The sequence below is a fragment of the Syngnathus scovelli genome, chromosome 6 (assembly GCF_024217435.2).
Source record: "Syngnathus scovelli strain Florida chromosome 6, RoL_Ssco_1.2, whole genome shotgun sequence".
In the NCBI taxonomy this organism is placed as follows: domain Eukaryota; kingdom Metazoa; phylum Chordata; class Actinopteri; order Syngnathiformes; family Syngnathidae; genus Syngnathus; species Syngnathus scovelli.
This window is the reverse complement of record NC_090852.1, coordinates 49,618-67,038: the sequence shown is the minus strand read 5'-3', so window position 1 is coordinate 67,038 and position 17,421 is coordinate 49,618. Positions and strand designations below refer to the sequence as shown.

Genomic DNA, 17,421 nt, shown 5'->3' with positions numbered 1-17,421 from the left:
CTTTTTTAATTTATTTAATGGGAAGAAGACTTAGTTTAATTGATCTATTTTTGTTCCCTGGCAAAATTCGATTTGCTGCAATTCCAAATTTCCAAAGTGAATGAAGGCAAGAAGTCGTTTAAATTATGATTTTGTTTAAATACTAGGCATGGACACAAAATCTACGGCACAAAATGGGCAGACTTTACTTGTTTGAAGAGGACTGGTTACAAGACAGACTTTTCTGATTTATTTATTGGGAAGAAGACTTATTTAGTTTATTTAATCTATTTTTGTTCCCTGGCAAAATTGGATTTGCTGAAACTGTATTTTGCCAAATCTTGCCTTGAGACCTGATAGGAAGTATTAAACGCTTAGTTAAATCAATACAAGTTGGTAGTAAGAGCGAGTAATGTTGGTTGAACCGATGAATGAAGGTTGAAAGCAATTTAAATTATGACTTTGTATAAATACTAGATATTAACAGAACATCTACTGCGCGAAATGGGCAGAGTTTACTTGTTTGAGAAGGAGTGGCTTATTCAAAACTAAGATTTATTTAATCTGTTTGTTCCCAGGCAAAATTGGATGTGATGCAATTCCAAATTTCACCACATGACGGTGCCCAATTTCGACTTCATAGGACATATTAAACACTTAGCTTGTTATTATGTTCAAGGTAATCAGATTTGTTTATTATTCTAATGGCCTCTTCAAAACTATTCTGGATTACTACTTTGGATCTATTCTACATTACTTGGCAACAACATACTCTGTAACAGATTAGGCAGTATAATCATATATGTTAACTTGAGAGTGCCCACACTCAATCTACTTATTGTGATGTGTTAAATCAATTACTGTTAGACATTATTTGTCTGATAATCTACCAAATCTTTGAATTGAAGAATTTGTGATTTAATTAATAGCTTGTTGTTATGTTCAGGGTAATCAGACTTGTATATAATTCTAATGGCCTTCTTTTGAAAACTATTCTGAATTACAACTTTGGATCTTATATTACTTTGCAACAATCTACTCGGTGACAGATTAGGCAGTATAATCACATATGTTAACTTCAGTGCCCACACTGTATTTATTTATGGTTATTTGTTAAATCAAGTACTGTTAGACATGAAATAGGAAGTGTTTAACATAAATGTTATGGCTACTCACCATTGTAGCTCGCTCCTGGTCAATGATACGAGCCTCTTCTTGCAGTGGAAAACTTGCAGCCAACAAACACCGTGGAACCTAAAGGAATGAAATTAAACATTAACATTTCGCCTCGACCAATTTTCACACGTACAACGCAACGCGGCTACACTTCTGCTATTACAAACGTAAATCTCCTTAAACACAATGAGTGTTACTTACCGTGTACGCTCTAGGCAAAATTGGATGTGATGCAATTCCAAATCTATCTGAAACGGCAGTTAAAAGTAGAGTTACATCAAGTTTTCTTTTTTAATCAACACAATCATTTACAACCGTTGACCAGAAAGAATCGTCGAAATTCGACGTCCCCCACAAACGCCACGCTCACTCGCTTTTCAGGGCAACAAAAGTACTTCTTTTTAAAAACGATGAGTTGTACTTACCGTGTACGCTCTGGACGGTCCAGTTGCAAGCAGAAAATAAAAATATTTCTCTTGTTAGTCGTATGTTACCATCCGCTGTGTCTTTGTCAACATCGCCGCCGTTTTCCTACTTCCTGCTGCGAGCCACGCCCACGGATTTAAATTTGGGCGGAAGCTCTTTCCATTGGCGTCGTTTTCGCGTATAGCAAATCCGATTGGTTGGGAAGGGGGCACGGTTATGCAGCCGAGGGGTCCTGTGATCGGTGGGATGTAAAGTAGGCGTCGACGTCACGTCCGCGTCACGTGACCACGACGTGGCAGACGTCATATAGCAACCGCTGTTTTGTTTAGTAGACTTACAGTTGTTATGCATTGACATAATGGCGCACACATCAAATAGATTTAAATAAATTAAATAATTCTTCTGCCCACTCTCTTTTAAACAAGTTAACTCTCCCCGCGGATTTGAATTCCGGCGAAAGTTACGCCCATCGACGTCACGTATGTCACGTGACCACGACGTGGCAGATGTCATATAGCAACCGCTGTTTTGTTTAGTAGATTTACAGTTGTTATGCATTGGCATAATGGTGTGCACTCAAAATAGATTTAAATAAATTAAATATTTCTTCTGCCCACTCCCTTTTAAACAAGTTAACTCTGCCCACGTCCATTGACGTCTTGTCTGCGTCACGTGACCACGACGTAGCGACGTCATATAGTAACCGCTGTTTTGATCAGTAGACTTACAGTTATTATGCGTTGACATAATGGCGCACTGGTTAGCATGGCCACCTCTTAAGCATGATGTTGCGGGTTCGACGCCTGATCAATGTTAGCATGGAGTGAGCTGAAGTGCATGGCGCTGAAGATTTGAATCTTTGAAATGCGCTGAGGTCTGACATATCAGGCAGAATGGTTTGCCATCACGTTCAACAAAAAATAGAAACTTTCCCACTCTGATTAAAACGTCCTGTGTTCATCTACGTATTTTCGTTTTGCTGTGCATCTTTTCCCTGCCATTTCGAGAGCCCAATTGACACTCATAGTTTAAAGAAATGTGTTTGCCCATCCTACTTTGTGGAATTTCACCACATGCGCTTTTGACCAAAATACCAAATTGAACTCAAGTGAAGCCAACACGCACAACCCCCCCCCCCCCCCCCACACACACACACACACACACAAATGTTGATATGAACATAAAAGAGCCGCATGCGGTTCGGGAGTTGCGGCTTGGCCAAACCTGTACTATACAACTTTATTTGTATAAAATTTTCACAACAGCTGTCACACAAACAAAGCGGGAAAAACCGAAGACGTGCGTGTTCCGCCCACGCTGGATTTATTTGCACCTTTGAAAAGACACCGTATTGCCGCAGATGTGGCAAAGAGTACTTTTGGGCATCTGAGACGGAAGGATGTCCAAAGCATCACGTCACCTGCTCTGGTAGGCATGGTGGTGGGACGTTGAGGTCAACCGCTTTGGGGTTGGCTGAATCTTTGATTGCAGGATGCCACACACTTGAAGACAGAAGCAGAAAAGCAGAGCTAAATGCAAAATGTACTCACCGGTGACTCCAATTTTTTTCCCCCCTGAAGAAACAGCTGGACGGGTGGCCCCGGCTGGCCAGTGGGACTCTTGTTATTCTGACCCTTTTTAGTGCGCGTTTGGGGCAACAACCGTTTTTTGTGGCGCTCTCTTCTGGTTCAAAAGTGCCCTGCATGTGAATTTGCTTTTCCTGCCTTCTGATTGGATGAGCGCCGGTGTGACGCGGTGCCTCTGTCACCGTGGCGGGGGGTATACGTTGGCATCGGAGCGTCTGCCAACGTCTGAGACCGGCTGGCAGTGTATCGGAGGTGTCGAGTGCGGTGCCGCTGGAGCTCACTCACCAGCTGGTGTTAGGGCCACAGAATGAAGGCCAAGGAGAAGAATAGAAAGAGAAACAGAAACTTCTCCTCCAATTGTTTGATTTGTCTCTTCTGAGCTTCGATGAATTCTTTCAGCTCTTTGTTCCTCTAGGACGGACAAATGGAAAGTGGCATTCAAAAGCCAGTAAGCGTGCAAGTAAGTGCCGGGCTGGCTTTGGGCCCTTACCTGTTGCGCGCTGTGCAGCAGATCCATTCTCTCTTGGAGGATGCAAGCGTCGCGCTCCCTCAACTCGCACATCAGGGCTCGCTTCCATTGGTCCACGGCGCTCCTAAGCTCTTCTCTCTGATCCGCCGTCAGCACGTCATTCACGCCAGCGTGGCTGGCTTTTTCGCCGTCCGTGGCGGGGCAGTCCCGCTGCGGTAGCGCCTCGTACAACATGGCCTCCAGCTCCAGGATCCTCTGGGCCGCAATCCTCGTCCATCAGTGGTCCGGCGGGAGATTTGAGGGCGGCTTACCTTATGAGCCTGGTCCATGGAACACTTCCTGAAGTCCAACTCTTCATCCAGGTAGCCCTTCTGCTTGCAGAACATATCCTAGCACAGCTCAAGGTCAGAATTGTTGGGGCACATTGCCGGAGTTCCCCTTGGCTGATGTCGCGTGTCTGTCTACCTTCTCACTTTCAATGTCCAACATCTTCTGTTGAAGTGCTGACTTGGTCACTTTGATGTATTCTAACCACTGAGGAAAGGCTGCTGTCACATAAGCAGAATGCGAGAGCGTGCGTGGACGTGCGCGTTACCTTCTCGGCTAGGGTGAGAAGGGTCCTGGCGTGAATCACGACCACCTGCTCCTCGTTGGTGAGATTCTGCAAGAGCCCAAAGGCACAGCGTCAACAAGCTTCTTTCAGCGCAAAGCCTTCCAAAAGTCACATTTGAGCCGCCGAGTCTCGTGGAGTGCGAACATAAGGAGTTCGACATACACTTACGGCGTTATAGCCCAGGATGTCCAGCTTCTTCATCAGATCACTGATGACGATGTCCGGGGGAAAGGCGCAAGGAGCAATGTAAGGTGTTCTGGGACCTCGGGTTAAGGTTAGGGTTGCGAGGGACGCCTTACGTACGCTCACGCCCTCGGCCTCGCAGTAGATCTGCAAAGGGCTGAGGCCGTCTGGGAAACGGACTTGCAGAAACTTCAAGACGGGGGAGCGCCACTCCCTCTCCTGAAAGGCAGAGGCATGCATCCGTCCGTCCGTCCGTCCGTCCGTCCGTCCGTCCGTCCGTCCGTCCGTCCGTCCGTCCGTCCGTCCGTCCGTCCGTCCGTCACATCTCTGGCCTCAACACGCTTGTGCGAGTCTTCCCACCTCCAGCTCCAGGATGCGGAACTCAAGCAGTTCGTTTTGGTCTCGGATATCCTGGATGTGCTCTTTCAGACGCGCTTCTTCCGCCTCCATCCGCCTGACCTGAAAAGACAGTCAGACCTCATCTGCGGGGCTTCCCGACAGGTGTGACGCCAAGTGACTCCGCCCAGCGCCTTTCTTTCCGTCACCTTTTCGGCCAACTGCTGATTGCTCTGACGCAGCAGCTGCTTCTCCTCCACCCACTTGACATTCTAGAAGAGACAAACGCGTGGATAGCTTTGGAATGTTGTGTCATTTTCATCCACAAATTCTTTGGTTGACTGGAAAATGACATTTGCTTTTCTCCGCATTTTCCCAGCCACGTTCGGGGGGGGGGGGGTTGGTCCAGTAATGCCAGACGGATGAGTGACTGAAGAATGTAGCTATTTTGTCTGAGAAAAAGGTGTGCTCATTGATGAGCTTACCTGTCCTTGTTGCTTCAGCGCTGACTCCAGATCTGCTACTCTGCTTTGATAGTGACCCATTTCTACCATCAGCTTTTCTCTGGTCTGAAAGGAGGAGGAGGGAGGCTCCTCCTCCTCCTTTCAGACCAGAGAACACCCGAGGCTGGGTGAGAACGGGGAGGCTGCGACCCGGCCGGGGGTTGCGGGAAGGGGCGCCACCTTGATCTCCTTCTCGGCGTCGTAGTCCCCTTCGCTGGTCTGGGCTAGCAGAGCGTAGGCTCGTTGCAGCGCTTGATATTCTTGCGTCAGCTGGCGGTAGCGAAGCTCCGCCTCTTCATGCACACACCAATGCAACACAGCACTAGTACCAGAATCAGTCAGACCGGCGACAAAGCACCCGCGACGCAAAGACGAGTCCGATTCCAGGCTGAAGAGGAATGTTTGGTGCCAATACGCTGGCAGAAATGGCGGGCTACCTCTTCGGGTTCCGTGTCGGGGGTTCTGTCGGTGTGAAAAGACAAGGACGATCCGTCCGGGTCCACCAACACGTCTTCGTCGTAGCCGTAAAATGTTTCGATGACCTGCGGGCGCGGAAGCAAACATCTCTCTGAACAAACTGAAGCGACACCTCACGATGAATCGACGAGAGGAACGATAGCGAGAAAAAGGCCATTTCATCTTGCGCAACACCAAGCAGCCGCAAACAAACAGACTCACCTTGCAGGACCTCACGCTTTGTTCCTCCTCAGAGATTCTCGACGTCGGTATCGTAGCAGCAAATCTCTCTCCTGTCGACACAAATAATCCGCCTTTGAGATTCTTTGGATGCAAAGGGAACGAACGGCTCCGGCGCAGAAACAAACGCGACTCACAATGACATTTCTGACATGAGCTCCTGTCTCCAGAGCCTGAAAAACACGTCACCGGCGATGATTGGAGGGACGCTCGTCTTTTCCAAAAGTGACAACTACAGGGTGTGTCAGGGTTTTCCAGATTATCTTTATCGTATCATTGTGTTGCTTTGACTTTGACTGCGACCTGTAATAAATAATATTATTTATCCCTTATTTATCCCTATCGCTTATCCCTTCCTACACAAAGTCGTAAAACACCCCTTGCTATGTTTTGACTAGAGGTCAAGGGCTTCCTCTATTCAATCCACTCTTACACCCACCCTGTTTCTCTTAATTAAAATGCTCGTGCAGGAGCCGAGAGTCAGACTTCATTCGTACAACGGATGGACTCTCCACCTGCAGGTGTCCAAAAGAACTTACTTGTCTCCCGTGTGGTTCTTGCAAAATAAGTTGGAGCGAGCGCAACTCTAACAGGGTGCATTTTGCCACTAGCTGCCTACGGACAATGACGTCGCGCTCGCGGCTCATGGTTGACGGGCTGAGCAGCCGGGCAAGTCCGTCGTTTTCAGCGCACAGCGAGTGGCAAAGGCGCTGACAAAACGGGAGCTTTGAGCTGCTGAAAACGGCAAAACAAGTCTAAAGCGTGTTCAAACGCGTGCGCACAATGCTCCTGCTTGAAAGGTCGGAATTTAAGGGGCCAATTTTTTGGATGGCGGCCGCCGGCCAAGCTTTGGACGGAAAAGGTTTCCTGGCGACAGCGAGCGAGCGCGGCGCTGCCGTACGTGCACCGAGTCGCCTGCCTGAAGACCTTGGACAAGTCGTCGATGATGTGCCGCTGCTCCACAACTTGAAGGAACTCCATTTCACCGTCCTGCTGGCCGCAACCGCGGTCCAGGTCATTGAGCGAACTAGGCCTTCTCTGTGGAACACAAATGCAGTGGACTCTGTTGGCACGCCGCCGTTGTCCGCGTCGACTTACCAAGCTTGCCATCTCCTCGTTCTCCTGGGTGACAAAGCGCACTTTGTTTTCAAGGCGACACAGCACCAGCGAGAGTTCTTCATTCTTCCTGCTCAGGCGTTTGTTTTTGTACAGGAGTGGCAGAAACTGGCTTTCTGTTTCTCTCAGTCGCTTTAGCTGCAAGCATGAAGTGCGGGATGTGAAAGACGCACAACACGCGGGCCAGAACGTATCCATTTCTTTTGCATCGGTTTGAACGGAATCGTGGCTTTGGCTCCCAATAAAAGACATCTACCAGGCAACCGACTCGCCGCGCCGCTCAACTAATAAGCAAGCGCAATGGGTGCCTCGCTGGATGGCGCGCATCAAACGTAGCGCAAACCTTCAAGCGTGCCGTCAATAAATTACCAGTTCATTGCGCTCTTCAGAAAGCAGGGCGTTTCGATCCTCCAGTTTCCTGATGACTGCGCTGAGCTCAGCGATTTTCAGATGAAACCGTCGCGTGTCCCGATCCTCCTGAGACTGAAAACGCCCCGCAACACACACACACAAGCACTCGTTCAAAGTTCAAAACTGTTTTTGTGCTACCTTCCTCCAGCAACGAACTAAGTCATGCGTACTGCAAGTGTTTGATGAGGTGGCTTACGCAATGAAGAGGATTGCTAGTAGCGGCGTTGACCCCACTTCCAGGGTAGTTTAGGCCCGCCCTTTGGGAATCCCTCAGGGCAGCGATCTGCTGCTCGGCAGCCTGAGTCTGCAGCTGAAGGCGGTGGACGTGGCCGGCCCCAGGGCTTCATCCAAAACACTAACCGCTCTGTCTTTCAGCTTGATCTCATCCGTCTGGATGTACAAACGGGGAGCGCTCAGGCAGGCGGGCAAACTCATTTGCCAGAATTGTGACAAAAACAAAGAGAGCAACCGGCCAATTTTTTTTCTTGAATCGACTAGAACACCTTTGCTGTGACAAAAGCGAAGCGAGCAACCGGACATTTTCTTCTTGTGAAATAGAATAGAATAGAATGCCTTAGGTGTCATTGCACTGCAGGTATACAACGAAATTGGGAACATAGCCACGCACCGCGCATCTGATCAGTCCTACCAGTCGGCGGATCTCCCTCTCGCAGTCTCTCTTGGTTCGGCTCAGCTCCTCCCGATGCTGGTGATGAGCCGATCGGAGCTCGGCCGCTCGGGACTGCCAGGCCTGCTGGGCCGCTGCCAGGGCTTCTTCCGCGCTCCTGGTGGAGGCGACACCGCTCGGTCTCCCGACACCGCCGCGTCTCCTCCACCTCCGCCAGCAAAGCGCCCCCCCTCCTCACCTGAGCAGACATTGCGCCACACCGGGCCGTTGAGACCGCAACGGAGCGCCGCGACGCTTACTGGGGACAAGCTACACAATACGGTAGCGGCCGCATCGAAGCCCGACGTGGCGTGCGGATAGTCAGACACGGATAGAGCGGATCACCTTGTCCATGGAGCCGTCCCTCAGGCTGAGGACCAAGGCATTCAGTCGCTGGATCTCTCCATCTTTGATTTTGATCACTCTCATCAGCTCCATTTCATGCTGCCGCAGTAATGTCTCCCTGGTAATGGCTAACTCTTTCTGCTTCTCCTCATGGAGTTTGCTTTTGAGTTCCGTCATGGCGGCGGTGGCACGGTGGTGCTCCGCCCGCAGGTCCTGACTTCTCTCTCTCTCCAGACAGCTGACCTGACATGACTTAGACTTAGACTTAGACAAACTTTATTGTCATTTTGTCTGCACATGGTGCATACAAAACGAAATTCCGTTGCATACGTCTTACAACAAAGTAGTGATATTGCAGTTGAATAGAAGTAACATATCCTATGAAAATATATATATATACATATACTATATATATATATATATATATATATATATATATATTAAAAATAAGTATAAAGTGCAGCAGTGATAATTATGCAATAGTGCAAGTAGGCAAAACAGTATTCAAGAGTGTGCAGAGGAATGCTAAACCATGTATTAAACTTCTATTTAAAGGGTTTATACAAGTTCAGTAAAGTTGGTAGTGCGAGATAGTGCAAGATAGAGGTCCGTAGTGTCATAAAGTACAGTTCTGTGAATGTGTGATGCAGAGTTCAGTTTAGAGCTCAACAGTTCTAGTGTTCAACAGTCTGATGACAGCAGGGAAAAAGCTGTTGCAGAACCTGGTGGACCTGCAGCGGATGCTGCAAACCTCTTCCCAGAGGGCAGCAGGGAGAACAGTCCATGGTGGGGGTGTGATGGGTCATTGATGATGTTACGGGCACGGGACATGCAGCGCTGAGATGAAATGTCCTGAATGGAGGGAAGAGGAGCCCCTATGATCCTCTCTGCTGTCCTCACCACTCTCCTCACGTTCTTCCAATCGGAGGCGGTGCAGCCTCCACACCACACAGAGAGACAGCTTGTCAGAATGCTCTCTATGGTGCTCCTGTAGAACGTCCTCATGATGGGTGGGGGCAGGTGGGCTCTCCTCATCCTCCGCAGGAAGTACAAGCGCTTCTGTGCCCTCTTGACCAGTGCCGTAGTGTTCATAGTCCAGGTGAGGTCTTCTGTGATGTGGACCCCCAGGAATTTGGTGCTGCTGACCACCTCCACAGCTGAGCTGTTGATGATCAGTGGAGCGTGGTGAGGCTGTTTTTTCCTGAAGTCGACGATGATCTCCTTCATCTTCTCCTCATTCAGGATCAGGCTGTTTTCTCTGCACCAGCCCACCAGCTGCTCCACCTCCTCTCTGTAGTCCAGGTCGTTGTTGTCTCTGATGAGCCCCACCACCGTTGTGTCGTCTGCTGACTTCACGATGTGATTGGTGGTGAACCTGAGGACGCAGTCGTGTGTCATCAGGGTGCACAGCAGGGGGCTCAGGACGCAGCCCTGAAGGGAGCCTGTGCTGAGGGTGATGACATCAGAGGTGTTCTGTCCGACCCGGACTGACTGAGGTCTGTTGGTGAGGAAGTCTAGCAGCCAGTTGCGAAGGGGGGTGTTGAAGCCCAGGTGTTCCAATTTTCCTACCAGATGCTGTGGGATGATGGTGTTAAACGCTGAGCTGAAGTCCAGGAACAGCCTCCGCACATGGGTGTTCTTCTCCTCCAGGTGAGCCAGGCTCAGGTGAAGAACGGAGGAGATGGCTTCCTGAGTGGAGCGGTTTTGCCGGTCGGCAAACTGGAACGGGTCAAATAATAGGGGGAGTCTGGAAACGATGTGACCTTTAAGCAGCCTTTCGAAGCACTTCATCATAACCGGAGTCAGTGCAACAGGCCGGTAATCATTAAATGAGGTGATTTGAGGTTTCTTCGGCACCGGAATGATGGAGGCAGTCTTAAAGCACGCCGGCACTGTGGCTTGGCCCAGCGAGGTGTTAAAAATGTCTGTGATGACCCCAGCCAGATGACTTGCACATTCCCTGAACACACGCCCAGGAATGTTGTCCGGGCCAGGGGCCTTACAGGGGTTGACTCTCCTCAGGGTCTTCAACACATCGGCGGAGTCAAGGCAGAGTACCTCCTCTTCCTGATGGGGGACAGTTTTAACTGCTGGAGTGCCGTTTAGTGCCTCGAACCTCCCAAAGAAGTTATTTAGACCATTTAGAAAGTCAGCATCAACTACACCCACCGGGGGGGGGGGGGAGGGTGAGTTGTCGTCTGTAATCGCCCGTATGCCTTGCCACATACTCCTGATGTTTTTGACGTCGTGGAAACGATCCTGAAATTTTCGACTGCGGTCTCGCTTCGCTATTCTGATGGCACGGTTCAAGTTGGCTCTCGCTGTCCTCAGTGTCTCCTTGTCGCCAGACTTGAAGGCAGAGTTCCGCGCTCGTAGCGTTTGACGTACCTCCTCAGTCATCCAGGGTCGTTGGTTGCCCCGGGTGATGATATTCTTAGTGGTGCTGACGTCCTCGGTGCATTTGTTGATGTAGGCTGACACAGTCATGGCACACGCATGTCTAATCTACATCGGGAAAACTGGGAGGGAGGGAGGCAGGCAGGGAGGCAGGCAGGGAGGCAGGCAGGGAGGCAGGCAGTGTCTGTCTGTTGAGGTTTTCACCTTGTTCTTCTCCTGCTGAAGTTCTAACTGGACGTCCATCAGTTTGGTTCTCAGCTCGTCATTGGCGGCCTGAAGGGCGTCCGTTCGCTCCGCCTTGGCCCGCCCTGCCGGAGCTCGTTTGGACATCTCTTACTCGAGTCTCGCCCGGTCGTCAGTCAGAGATCACAACATTTGTACCTGGAGAGCACAAACGCAGCGCTGTTTTCCACTGGCTTCGAACTCAACTTCAATCGGTACCGTAACTTACAACATCATAAACATAGAACTAGCTTGACTTATTCATTGAATAAATGCATTTGGTTCTTCAAAACTGCATCACGCAACATAGCGTGACCGAGACGGCCGTTATCCACCTGCGTGAAGTTATTTGGTGAAATGAATGAGATGTTTAAGACACCATCGTTCTGTCTCTATGTAGATGAAGGGAAATAATCGATTGCTGAAGGTCCAAAGGTGTTGTGATAAACAAATAAACATATTAGTGATTAGTGACATATTTGTGATAAACATATTAGGCAGGATAATCACATATGTTAACGTGACTGCCCACACTGTATTTATTTATGGTTATTTGTTAAATCGAGTACTGTTAGACATGAAATAGGAAGTGTTTAACATAAATGGAAGACGAAAGGGGTACTCACCATTGTAGCTCCTGCTGGTCAATGATACGAGCCTCTTCTTGCAGTGGAAAACATACAGCCAACAAACACCGTGGAACCTAAAGGAATGAAATTAAACATTAACATTTAGCCTAAACCAACATTCACAGATACAACGCAACGCAAACTACACAAACGTAAATCTTTTTAAACACAATGAGTTGTACTTACCGTGTACGCTCTAGACGGTCCACTTGCAAGCAGAAAATAAAGATATTTCTGTTGATAATCGTCGTGTTTGTATCCGGTGTCTCGCTCAAGGCCATTGCGCCCACAGATTTGAATTTTGGCGAGAGTTCAGCCTATTGACGTCATTTCCGCGGTGTAATACCCGCATATCTGAAACGGCAAAGTTAAGAGTAGAGTTAAATAAAGTTTTTAGTCAACGCAATAATTTACAACCGTTGACCAGTCGAAATAATCGTCGACATTTGGCGTCTGTGGCTGGAAGCAGACGCCGAGTTCGACATTCCTCCCAAACGCCACACTCCCTCGCTTTTCAGGGCTAAAAAAAAACCAGTTGTAATTACCTTGTACGCTCTAGACGGTCAAGTTGCAAGCTGAAAACAAAAATATTTGCCTTGTAAGTCATCGTGTTACTAACCGCTGTGTCTTGTTTGCCAGAATTGCCGCTTTCCTACTTCCTGTTGCAAGCCACGCCCACGGATTATAATTTTGCCGTGAGTTCCGCCTATTGACGTCATGTCCGCGTCACATGACTGCGACGTAATATTATCTAAAACTGTTTGTGCGGTATTGTGTTGTTCTGTGCGGTATTGTGTTATTCTGTGCGGCGTCGTGTTGTTCTGTGCGGCGTCGTGTTGTTCAGTGCGACGTCGTGTTGTTCAGTGCGGCATGGTGTTGTTCAGTGCGGCATGGTGTTGTTCAGTGCGGCATAATGTTGTTCAGTGCGGCATAATGTTGTTCAGTGCGGCATGGTGTTGTTCAGTGCGGCATGGTGTTGTTCAGTGCGGCATGGTGTTGTTCAGTGCGGCATGGTGTTGTTCAGTGCGGCATAATGTTGTTCAGTAAGCCATAATGTTGTTCAGTGCGGCATGGTGTTGTTCAGTGCGGGATGGTGTTGTTCAGTGCAGGATGGTGTTGTTCAGTGCGGCATGGTGTTGTTCAATGCGGCATGGTGTTGTTCAGTGCGGGATGGTGTTGTTCAGTGCAGGATGGTGTTGTTCAGTGCGGCATGGTGTTGTTCAATGCGGCATGGTGTTGTTCAGTGCGGCATGGTGTTGTTCAGTGCGGCATGGTGTTGTTCAGTGCGGCATGGTGTTGTTCAGTGCGGAATGGTGTTGTTCAGTGCGGCATGGTGTTGTTCAGTGCGGGATGGTGTTGTTCAATGCGGGATCGTGTTGTTCAGTACGGGGTGGTGTTGTTCAGTGCAGGATGGTGTTGTTCAGTGCAGGATGGTGTTGTTCAGTGCGGCATGGTGTTGTTCAATGCAGGATCGTGTTGTTCAGTGCAGCATGGTGTTGTTCAGTGCAGCATGGTGTTGTTCAGTGCGGCATGGTGTTGTTCAATGCGGCATGGTGTTGTTCAGTGCGGGATGGTGTTGTTCAGTGCGGCATGGTGTTTTTCAGTGCGGCATAATGTTGTTCAGTGCAGCATGGTGTTGTTCAGTGCGGCATGGTGTTGTTCAATGCGGCATGGTGTTGTTCAGTGCGGGATGGTGTTGTTCAGTGCGGCATGGTGTTTTTCAGTGCGGCATAATGTTGTTCAGTGCAGCATGGTGTTGTTCAGTGCGGCATGGTGTTGTTCAGTGCGACATAATGTTGTTCAGTGCGGCATAATGTTGTTCAGTGCGGCATGGTGTTGTTCAGTGCGGCATGGTGTTGTTCAGTGCAGCATGGTGTTGTTCAGTGCAGCATGGTGTTGTTCAGTGCGGCATGGTGTTGTTCAATGCGGCATGGTGTTGTTCAGTGCGGGATGGTGTTGTTCAGTGCGGCATGGTGTTTTTCAGTGCGGCATAATGTTGTTCAGTGCAGCATGGTGTTGTTCAGTGCGGCATGGTGTTGTTCAGTGCGACATAATGTTGTTCAGTGCGGCATAATGTTGTACAGTGCGGCATGGTGTTGTTCAGTGCGGCATGGTGTTGTTCAGTGCGGCATGGTGTTGTTCAGTGCGGCATGGTGTTGTTCAGTGCAGGATGGTGTTGTTCAGTGCAGGATGGTGTTGTTCAATGCGGCATGGTGTTGTTCAGTGCGGGATGGTGTTGTTCAGTGCGGCATGGTGTTGTTCAGTGCGGCATGGTGTTGTTCAGTGCGGCATGGTGTTGTTCAGTGCGGCATGGTGTTGTTCAGTGCGGCATGGTGTTGTTCAGTGCAGGATGGTGTTGTTCAATGCGGGATGGTGTTGTTCAGTGCGGGATGGTGTTGTTCAGTGCAGGATGGTGTTGTTCAGTGCGGCATGGTGTTGTTCAATGCGGCATGGTGTTGTTCAGTGCAGGATGGTGTTGTTCAGTGCGGCATGGTGTTGTTCAATGCGGCATGGTGTTGTTCAATGCGGCATGGTGTTGTTCAGTGCGGCATGGTGTTGTTCAGTGCGGCATGGTGTTGTTCAGTGCAGCGTAATGTTGTTCAGTGCGGCATGGTGTTGTTCAGTGCGGCATGGTGTTGTTCAATGCGGCATGGTGTTGTTCAGTGCAGGATGGTGTTGTTCAGTGCGGCATGGTGTTGCTCAGTGCGGCATGGTGTTGTTCAGTGCGGGATGGTGTTGTTCAGTGCGGCATGGTGTTGTTCAATGCGGCATGGTGTTGTTCAGTGCGGCATGGTGTTGTTCAGTGCGGCATAATGTTGTTCAGTGCGCCATAATGTTGTTCAGTGCGGCATGGTGTTGTTCAGTGCGGGATGGTGTTGTTCAGTGCAGGATGGTGTTGTTCAGTGCGGCATGGTGTTGTTCAATGCGGGATCGTGTTGTTCAGTGCGGCATGGTGTTGTTCAGTGCGGCATGGTGTTGTTCAGTGCGGCATGGTGTTGTTCAGTGCGGCATGGTGTTGTTCAGTGCGGCATAATGTTGTTCAGTGCGGCATAATGTTGTTCAGTGCGGCATAATGTTGTTCAGTGCGGCATAATGTTGTTCAGTGCGGCATAATGTTGTTCAGTGCGGCATAATGTTGTTCAGTGCGGGATGGTGTTGTTCATTGCGGCATGGTGTTGTTCAGTGCGGCATGGTGTTGTTCAGTGCGGCATGGTGTTGTTCAGTGCGGGATGGTGTTGTTCAGTGCAGGATGGTGTTGTTCAGTGCGGCATGGTGTTGTTCAATGCGGCATGGTGTTGTTCAGTTCGGGATGGTGTTGTTCAGTTCGGGATGGTGTTGTTCAGTGCGGCATGGTGTTGTTCAGTGCGGCATAATGTTTTTCAGTGCGGCATGTTGTTGTTCAGTGCGGCATGGTGTTGTTCAGTGCAGCATAATGTTGTTCAGTGCGGCATGGTGTTGTTCAGTGCGGAATGGTGTTGTTCAGTGCGGCATGGTGTTGTTCAGTGCGGCATGGTGTTGTTCAGTGCGGCATGGTGTTGTTCAGTGCGGCATGGTGTTGTTCAGTGCGGCATGGTGTTGTTCAGTGCGGGATGGTGTTCAATGCGGGATCGTGTTGTTCAGTGCGGCATGGTGTTGTTCAGTGCGGCATGGTGTTGTTCAGTGCGGCATGGTGTTGTTCATTTCGGCATAATGTTGTTCAGTGCGGCATAATGTTGTTTAGTGCGGCATGGTGTTGTTCAGTGCGGGATGGTGTTGTTCAGTGCGTTATAATGTTGTTCAGTGCGGCATGGTGTTGTTCAGTGCGGCATGGTGTTGTTCAGTGCGGCATGGTGTTGTTCAGTGCGGCATAATGTTGTTCAGTGCGGCATAATGTTGTTCAGTGCGGGATGGTGTTGTTCAGTGCGGGATGGTGTTGTTCAGTGCGGCATGGTGTTCAATGCGGAATGGTGTTGTTCAGTGCAGGATGGTGTTGTTCAGTGCGGCATGGTGTTGTTCAGTGCGGCATAATGTTGTTCAGTGCGGCATGGTGTTGTTCAGTGCGGCATGGTGTTGTTCAGTGCGGCATGGTGTTGTTCAGTGCGGCATGGTGTTGTTCAGTGCGGCATAATGTTGTTCAGTGCGGCATGGTGTTGTTCAGTGCGGCATGGTGTTGTTCAGTGCGGCATGGTGTTGTTCAGTGCGGCATGGTGTTGTTCAGTGCGGCATGGTGTTGTTCAGTGCGGCATGGTGTTGTTCAGTGCGGCATGGTGTTGTTCAGTGCGGCATAATGTTCAGTGAGGCATAATGTTGTTCAGTGCGGCATAATGTTGTTCAGTGCGGCATGGTGTTGTTCAGTGCGGGATGGTGTTGTTCAGTGCAGGATGGTGTTGTTCAGTGCGGCATGGTGTTCAGTGCGGGATGGTGTCTTTCAGTGCGGCATGGTGTCGTTCAGTGTGGCATGGTGTCTTTCAGTGCATGGTGTCGTTCAGTGAGGCATGGTGTCGTTCAGTGAGGCATGGTGTTGTTCAGTGCGGCATGGTGTTGTTTAGTGCGGCATGGTGTTGTTCAGTGCGGGATGGTGTTGTTCAGTGTGGCATGGTGTTCAGTGCGGCATGGTGTTGTTCAGTGCGGTATCGTGTTGTTCAGTGCGGTATCGTGTTTCTCAGTGCGGTATCGTGTTGTTCAGTGCAGTATCGTTGTGTTGTTCGTATTGTGTTGTGTTGTTCGTAATGTGTTGTGTTGTTCGTATTGTGTTGTGTTGTTCGTATTGTGTTGTGTTGTTCGTATTGTGTTGTTCATATTGTGTTGTTCATATTGTGTTGAGTTGTTCGTATTGTGTTGTGTTGTTCGTATTGTGTTGCCTTTAACACTTAGCCTCTAACACTTAGCCTCTAGCATCTAGAAGGTAAATAAATAGGAAGGAAGGACTCACCGGTGACGTCTTCGCCCACGTCCAAGCGTTGTACTTTGTATTTTCATCCTTCTGACAGTGGAAAACATAGCCAACAAACACCGTGGAACCTAAACGAATGAAAGAAAACTATCATTTGGCCACAACCAACATTCACAGATACAACACAATGTGACGTGCGGGGTTGAGGTTAAAGGTTGAGTGAAGGGCCCTCGTTTTAAACTACTTTTTTGAAAAGGATTGGGAACAAGTAAGACGTATTTAATTTATTTAATGGGAAGTAGTAAGAGCTATTGAATTTAATCTATGTATTATATTCTATTGTATTGTATTACGGTGTATTCTTTTGGATTGTATTCACACTAACCCCACTAAAACTTCAGCCCACAAAAACTCGCCTCTGGCGCCTAGCCTCTGGCACTTAGCCTCTAACACTTAGCCTTTAACACTTAGCCTTTAACACTTAGCCTTTAACACTTAGCCTAGAAGGTGAATAAATAGGGTTAAAGGTTGAGTGAAGGGCCCTCGTTTTAAACTACTGTTTTGAAAAGGAGTGGGAACAAGACGTATTTAATTTATTTAATGGGAAGTAGTAAGACTTATTAAATTTATTTAATCTACTTTTCTTCCCAGGCAAAATTTGATGTGCTGCAATTCCAAATTTCCAAAGTGAATGAAGGAATGAAGTCCTTTAAATTATGATTTTGTATAAATACTAGGCATTAACACAAAATCGACGGCACAAAATGGGCAGACTTTACTTGTTTGAAAAGGAC

At 48.8% G+C, this 17,421-nt stretch overlaps 1 long non-coding RNA gene across 1 annotated transcript; it reads right to left on the bottom strand.

The window, feature by feature from the left end:
• Nucleotides 1–11,987: 11,987 nt before the first annotated feature.
• On the bottom strand, nt 11,988–16,756 carry LOC137840360 (uncharacterized). Its single transcript, XR_011086962.1, has 3 exons — nt 16,667–16,756; nt 12,300–12,329; nt 11,988–12,108 (listed from the first exon to the last, which is right to left on the bottom strand). It is a non-coding gene; the product is annotated as an uncharacterized lncRNA (long non-coding RNA).
• Nucleotides 16,757–17,421: the final 665 nt, after the last annotated feature.